The sequence below is a fragment of the Selaginella moellendorffii genome, unplaced genomic scaffold (assembly GCF_000143415.4).
Source record: "Selaginella moellendorffii unplaced genomic scaffold, v1.0 SELMOscaffold_30, whole genome shotgun sequence".
Classification (NCBI taxonomy): domain Eukaryota; kingdom Viridiplantae; phylum Streptophyta; class Lycopodiopsida; order Selaginellales; family Selaginellaceae; genus Selaginella; species Selaginella moellendorffii.
The window spans coordinates 1772693-1781233 of NW_003314291.1; positions in this window are offsets into that span (position 1 = coordinate 1772693).

Here is an 8541-nt window from a genome sequence, read left to right on the forward strand (position 1 = left end):
CAGACAGCGTCTGATGAAATAGGCAGGCATGCTAACTCGTTTGGATATACAAAGCCACACTTTGCACACAAGCCAATTATAGAAGACACTTTTTATCGTCAGAAAAACATTTTTTTTCCTGCTAAGACTAGAACGAACTTTGTTCAACAAGCGAATCCTGTTGAAGACTAATTGTTTTTCAATGCGATTGTTTATATTGCAACCTAAGCCATATGCAAGCGTGTACAGTATGAAAGTCCATGAATCCAAAGACGAATATAGTCACCAATAGTTAAGGGAATAAACCACATATTCTATATTGCAGCAGTAAACAACAATAGTAAAGTAGAAACTTGCTTCAAGCATTTTTACTGTTACCATCCCCGGCTACAGAACTATATCATTTTCTTAAATATAAAAGCAGGTCCTTATAAACTATAGACGATCTTTTTGTTCTGTGGGTTTCTAAGAGGTTAAGAAAGGCACAGCATTCCGGGACAAAGATAAAAGAAAAGAAATGCAGAAAACGAAGAACTGCATAATATTTACAACTGAAAATAACGTGAAACATAGTCCCCATAAACGTATATTATAGGCCTGCTCTAACATTGGCATATTGATCTACTATATTTTCAATCCTGCGCCCTAAAAGCGAAACCAGATTTTCTTAATTTGTATATTGCAGTTAATCTAAAGTGTTTTTTTTTTTTCTTTTATGAAAACCTGAGTCCAGGAACACGGATGGATGGATTACATTTTTAATTTCATTATACTTTATTTCAATGCAACTCTATGAAGTAGCATACGAGGGAGATAAAATGTTAGCTTGCTGGCTCAGGCTCAAGCAGTACGAAAAGGCCATCATCTAGTGCAATGTTGTCCATTGCTCAAAAGATAGCTTAGAGTTTTTTCTCTTTTATGCTGTACAGTACCACAGCATAGCATAAGGTGAGGTGTTTTTGGTTTAGATTCTGAAGTAATCCGGCATTTTTGGTGAATGCTTATTGTTGAGGTCTGCCAGTATTATGCGACTCATTTTCCAGTAGCAGTCCAAAGTTTTTATGAAACAAGCCGCAAATACCACTTCAGACCATGGCAGCAACTTGCCTCAGAGAATTCATTTTTAGGAGGTTCTTTAGAAAAAGCATATTTGAGCATTTACTGTATAATATTTAATGACCTTGTATTGCATAGTTTAAAGTGCGCTTTTGTTAAATACATGTAGCTTTTACATATTCAGGAGCTCATGGCGAAACTGGCTGTCTTTTGACCTTTTCTATGTCATTCTCTATTTCTCTAAGACTGCACAATAATCGAAGTTAGAATAGAAATAGAAAGACATCTCGAACACACCGTAACCGGAGCTCTAGTTGACGTTGCTTCACAATCAGGGGATTTGGTGCAGAACGTACTTCTTGGTCTGATCCTGCCCCTGGGGGTGGAATCCAAAGAGGATTGTACACCTGTACTAAGCTACCAAAATCAGAATCTTATAATTATATGTTTGGAATCAGACCCTTGTTTCATCACAGGCCGTGTCATCTTCTGTTTCCTTCACATCTTTAAATTTTGCTCTGTTACGATTTCTTGATACTCTCCGTCCAAGGGCAAAGATTATACACAAGAAACTTAAGGACGCCAATCCAATCGAACCAACTGTAGCGCCGTATATCCGGGCCTCCTTCACTGAAAACGACAAAAACGTTTAATAAAAGATATATTTTAAATTTTGCTTACTGTAAGCCCACCAAGCACTTCTGGGAACCGCTATGAATATAATAATTAGTTTTTGCGCTATAAGTGGATGTAAGAAATCCGAAGGACAGGTTTCAGAGCAACCAAAGTTTCCCATGTCATTGACAATCAAAGTAAGCACTTCGCCATCCACAGTTCCCTGTGTAAGAGTACCAATTAACCTTAACATAAATAAGAGCATGATTAACTTACATTGTAGGTTATGGTGGACAACGCGATGTTACATTCTGCCACTGTACCACGAAATCTCACTGCCTGGGCCTGGACACTAAAGAAGCCGTTTGAAATTATAGCTGAAAGACAGGGCTCCCACATGTAGCTGTTCTCCAGTCTGTATTCCGCACTAGTTACAGAACTTTGGGGTAGCAAAATTGTAAGGGAACCAGAACTTGTCTCGAGCGTGATCTCCAAATTGTGTATTCTCCCATCCTCTGGCCAAAAAGTGCTGTTACAACTAACTGACGTCCAATGAGATATACCTCTAATATCAGAAGCATCGGGATCTCCCACAGAAATGCCTGCGATAGGATTTTTCACTTTGAATGCCACCGTATTGCCTGATAAGGGCTTCAGGCTACCATCATATTGTTTCAAAACATAGTCCGGTGCACTTATAAACGGCGGGTCATTGAAGGGAAGAACCTGAACTGGAATGCTGACAGTATCTCCAGTGTTGTTGCTATTCCTTATTGACAACATCAGCGTATCGTTACCATTGTAATGACTATCACTGTATTAACGAAGGTTAGCTTTTGCAAATTAAGAAGGGATATGAACTAACCCAATATAAAGGAAGTTTTGAATTGCCTTGTTGATAGCGTCCGAATTGCCTAATAAAGTTATATTATAACCAAATGTTGTTTTATTTCCCATGTCATGCCACAACTGGGGCGCGTCCCCAGGAAGATACAAGTGTCCATGCTCGGCAAACACGTCCAATGTAAGAAGTTCTGTATTATTCGTGTAACTCAAATATAGTTCATTAAAATCGCTGTTAGCGAAATGCAATGAATATATGAACTAGAAATTTGTGACAGCGTACTCTGAAGTCGAAATGGACTGGCCTTCAATGCCTATCAATGCTTTGGGCCAAAATGTGAATTCTGGCGGCTCCGTACGAACAGAAACGAAAACAAGTCCATTTGCTGATTGGTTCGGGGAAGAAGGGCTTGTAACCGTTAAGACATATATGAACATATCGTTCCCCTTGTATCCCTTTCTTGGAGTGTATCTGACTTTCCCGTTTTCAGCAACTACTGACCCAAATGATGGAGCCTACAAATTAAAAGCAGATTATTGATTGCTCTTCTAATTGTTACCTTGTAGAAGCCGGTCAACACCTTCTTCCCGCCATCAACAATGTCATTTGCCAATACATCAATTACTATGGACACCTCATCCCATGTCCATATGGTGTCGTCTACAGCTTTTGGAAATGACGCCTCTGCAAGTCATTACTTTAAAAAATATTCAAAGGACATTCTAATGATTTTACCTGAGATTACGTTCACCTTTACAGGGCTTCCTGGCAATGGAATGTTGTCATAAGTGACGGTGATTGTGTATTGACCAATATCAAATATTGTATAGGCAGTTGAGTATCCCTTCCCACTATCTGAAATACTTTGGGTCAAAGATCCACCACTACCATCGATCTTCCAGCGGATTTTATCTCGCTGTCCCTGAACAAAGTTTCCGAGGGAATCTAGTAAGTAGACAGAGACCTGTTGCATAGAATTTCTTGCAATTTTTGATTGTAAACCTTCTCCAGAAATTCTTGACTGGTTGATCATTACTGGCCCTGCATTAGGGTATTAAAACGTGATGGATCCTGTGCGAATCACTTACCAGCTGCTATTGTCAGTTGTCGCTGACAGAGGACATAGTACATCCAGGTAACGGTGATGTTATAAACGCCCGCTTTTGTAGTTGTGTAGCTGATGTGATAAAGGCCGTCCAAAGTGACGTCTGGAGTCGGATTTCCTAACACGTAATAATCTCCAAGGCTCAAAGACGTTTTGACAGTCTTGCGGGATGAAATGTTTGCTTCAAATTCATATGCTGTGTCATCTGTGGAATCCAGCAACTGCAAATCAAATGATGCGGAACCACCGACACTGGCCCCTGTGTATCCGTCACCATAACAATTACCCTTGGCTGGATCCACAATACCTGTATAAAAGGACGACAATGTTCATGATCACACGCCATTCATCTTACCGACAAAAGTTGTAAATTTAGCGGGAGATCCTTTCACACTAATGTTTCCAGCAAGTACTTGGAGTTGAAAGTTTCCTTCATGTGATGTAAATGAAACCAACACCTTTCCAAGTGTAGATGGATCCATAGCAGTCATATTCAGGTCGTCAAGAGGATAGGTGCTCGTATCTTCAAGTAATTGGAATCCAGCAGTTTGCTGAACTCTATAAAGTGTCACATCAAATAAGTATTCATCTGCAACTGGGTTGTTGTATAAATCACGTTTGTTAATGATAAATTGGACAAGGCTGTCAATCTGAAAATCATTGACGCCATATTGCCATTCAAGAAAGCAGTTAGCCATTGAAATTGGACCTGCATAAGACTAATGAACAAAGGAAACTGATCAAAGGAAAAGTCTTGCCTGGTAAAACCGTAAATGCCAGCGGAGAGTTAAAAATGGACATCGTGCCACCGCCAACTTGTACTTGATTGACTCCAGATTCAAAAACGTTAAATGTAATAAGAACATATCCAGATTCATAAACATCTTGTTTTACCAAAACATTTGTAATGGAACTAGCACCGCCTGACGAGTTTGTGACGTTTACAGAAAAGGGATAGAAGGCCCCGAGATTGCCTGTGGCTTCACTCACATTATTGTTGAACGCATCCATCAGAAGAATCCGCAGGGCAACTTGTTCTCCGGCAACAAAGCTGTCAACATCATGGAGCCACTCAGCTGTACAAAAGGGCACGTATACAGGACCTATACCATTCAAGGGCTCGCTTATTCTCTTGAATGATGGGCAAGGTGACTACCTGCTACGACTCCAAATGTCAATGGTGAATTTTGGATGGATTTAAAGCCGTCGCCAATTTCTAAAAGGTGATGCCCTGCTGCAATTGGGGTAAAGCTCATAACCATGTAGCCGGCTTGTAGTTGCGTTGAGTTGACGTCTGATATATACCTGCTAGCTCCAAGTTTTCCTTCCACACTTACAGTGAAATCATAACTTCCTATCCACACTGTGGAGCCAAATTCGTCGGCCAGTTTTACCATGACGTTTGCTTTCGTACCAGCCTGAAAAGTTGGTTCCGAAGTGAATTGGCCCACACATGCAGGAATATAAATCCTCCCTAAAAGGATGTGTAAGCCTCATGCTCCAGGATCGTACACATATACCTGGTGTCACATCATACTGCAATGGTGAGTTTACAACTTCGCCGGAGACAGTCCCAATTGAAAGAGTGAAATATCCTGATAGTTTGGCCACAAAATAAATAAATTCATACCCAGTTTGAAAGTCAGGTACTATGTTAAACTCTGGATCGGGAATAGCTCTAGTATCAGACTTGGTACCAATTATACGTAGATCAAATTTTACCATTGAAGTTTTTCCATTTGCAAAATTCAAAGTATTGTTACGCACATCTTTCAGTAACACCCTTGCTGCAGCTAAAGAACCAGCCTTAAAGGAGTGACTGTCGTTCACCCATGAAGCAATGCAATTTTTAACAGAAGCATTCCCTACATTTGTTTTTCTTTCTTAGCATTTGGACAAGGTTAAAGGATTCTACCAACCTGCAACGATTCCAAACTGAAATGGAGAGCCCACAATAATGTCACTTCCGACCCCAATGGTCATCGAGTATTGTCCGATAATTTGAGGAATAAAGGATATAACCTCCACCGTCCCGTCAAGTTTCATACCAATATCACTTATTGCGCTGGGTTGATTGACTGTCACGACAAAGTTCACCAGTCCATAAGCTGGCATGTTATCGGCATCATAAAGCTTAACATTTAAGTAGGAAGTTTCCCCAACATCAAATATACTGCCATAGGGCCAATTCCCAACACAAGAACTTACGGCAGCATTTGCTTTAAGACGAAAAGATCCTTTGGTTAAGTAAGAAAGAGGCAGCACAAAACAAAACCAAATATATATATACCTGAGAGAACTGAAAATTCAAATGGCGAGCCTTTTACGTGTGTGTTCTGGTGTTTACGAACATTTAAATAGTATGTGCCCGAAATCGTTGGAACGTTGAATGCAACAAATTGGTAATTTTCTTGAGATGTAATGTTTGAGTGAACCAGAGATGTACCATTTTTGCTAGTGACGCTTAGTTCCAAATCATATTTTTCATATATTTGCAGCATTGCTTTATCGTTCGGATTAAAAACATTTCTGTCTTTCTCCCAGCCAGAGGAGGCTATAATTTCCAAAAACGGGTGCTTTATTAGTAGTTTTCTTAGAGAGAGCATGCGACAAAACCTTTTTTACAGTCGTCAAACAAACAGCTTGTGAGCTCAGGAGAGCTAAAAAGTTCAAAAAATACCAGAGTCAGCGCCAGAATGCATGCCATACCCTAAAAAGCAGCTAACCGAAGCTGTTTTAATGCTATTTTGTTTTAGATGTGCTTGCTTGAAGAGTTCGATTCCTTAGAACAAGAAATATGTTAAAACTAGCAAGGAATCCAGCTCTGACCAAATAGAAATACATATTTAAAGATTTTTTAGATTTCGTGCAGCAAGTTTGACTACAGCAAGCATACATTACACGAGTCCGCACGTGGATCAACGGAGTCCTAGATAGGGCGTAATCCCAGTTTTTAGCGGGTATTCAAAAGCCAACTATAACTCTTTCAGGAAGTTGAGAAACTCCATCAAGTCCTTGTGGTCGCTTCCTCATGGCATTAACGACGTTCACCATGGCCTCTTCTCTGATATCACTGTCATTGCTGCATGCGAGCTTCATCTAGAGAAATGGAGAGCCCAGTTCTGCTACAGTGACGTTATCTTGGGATTGTCCTGAAGTGCCTAGCAATGCTATCCTAGAACAACATGCATGACAATGTATAACAGTAAAGAGTTGTACCTTTGCAACCAGAATGATCAGACAACAGAGCTTCCTTGAACTGGCTAAATCCGTTTGGCAGAAGAAACGCAGTGGTACCAAGAAATGCAACAAATCTCTGGTTCAAATCTCTCCTTTTGATTCTTTGTTATGAATTTCGCAAAGACCGCCTACTGACAATACTGATTTTTCGAGCAGCATAAAGACCAAGAACAAGTAAACAACGATAAAAATATCTCAAAATTTATTATCTGACATTGAAGTTTTCTCTGGTCCAATGCAAGAACAGAAACTATCTTGATGTTTTATTGTAGCCATTTGTTTTTAAGCTTCAGAACTTGTACTGTATGGAGCAAGAACAAGGCGATGCGAACAAGGCGGGAGAGCCCTTGGCGATCCCCTGATCCATATTTATTGTTCGTGAGCTTGGCAAGGAGAGACTCAAGCAAGCATTCTGCATGAGCCATTCCGTCAGACAGGTTAGTGCCTTAGGGAGATGCAATATCTGTGGCGTCCAACGCACGCAATCCTGTCTCGGAAGAAGGCATGGCATTGCTTCAGGCGGCACAAGATGCTGTCTGTCCAAACGAGATGGCCTCTTTGAGAGCACGCTTAGCACGATTAGCAGCATGAGACCGGGGAGCTGGTGACAATGCCAATGAGTACAACAGTGGTCGTAGTGAAGACGAGGGCAACGCTGTCAGCAGGAAGACCACCCCCAAGCGTGTCTTCTGATCAAGGCAGTGCTGCTGGTGGTGGCAATAGTAACCGGAAAAGTCCTCCAGGTATGTTTTTGAAATTTCATTATCATTCACTTTAACTTTTTCCCGTGTTTGTTCTGATAGGATCCAACACCAACAGTGCTCCCGCTGGTGGTGGCGGTGCTGCTGGAGGCGATGCTTCGGGAGCTTGAGAAGGAGAGAATTTGCACAGGAACTACTGGCGATCATGCAGCAGCTGACGCGGCAAAGACGATGTAGTGAGGAAGACATGGTAGCAACCGACACTGGAGCAAGTATCTTCTTTCTTTGGTAGTAAAGAGCCAGACAATGAAGTTTTTTTTTCAAAATTTTGTTTTGATTTTCTTTTTCTCAGGAAAGGGTTCCACGACAATCGTCACTACGAAAAAAGAAGAGACAGGAGCTGTCCCCACAGTCAGAACTACAACGAAGGCAAGAGTTTCTTTACTATCGGGCCACCCAAGTGCCTGCCTCATCTCCGGCATGCATGCGACATGGCAATTGCACAGGCTGTCTACAAAACAGGTGTGGCTTTCCATATGATACAGCATCCGACCTGGAAGCATGCCTTTGACACAGTTGCACGAGCTGGCATTGGCTACACGTATCCATCAGAAAATGACATCTGCAATTCCCTTCTGCATTGCACTTATGAAGACAGCAGGCAAAGGGTGGCAGCAGCGTTGGAAAGTCACAAAGAGAATTATATCCCTTTAACACTAGTGGCAGATGGCTGGACAGATGTTCAAAAATGACTTATCAACATTATGCTTATGTCTAATTTTTTTTGTGTTTCCTTCTAGCTGGACACCTTAAAAAATCTATCCTTGAGATTGGCCTGAGGTCCATAATTGCAGCTATTACAGACAGAGTTACAAATAGTGCTCTCAGGCAAACTCTTGGAAGATAGCTTCTCACAGCTATGGTCCTTGCGATGTCAATGCCACACTCTCAACTTGGTCATGACAGCCTGGAAACGAAAATGCCAATGCTTCAATGAGATC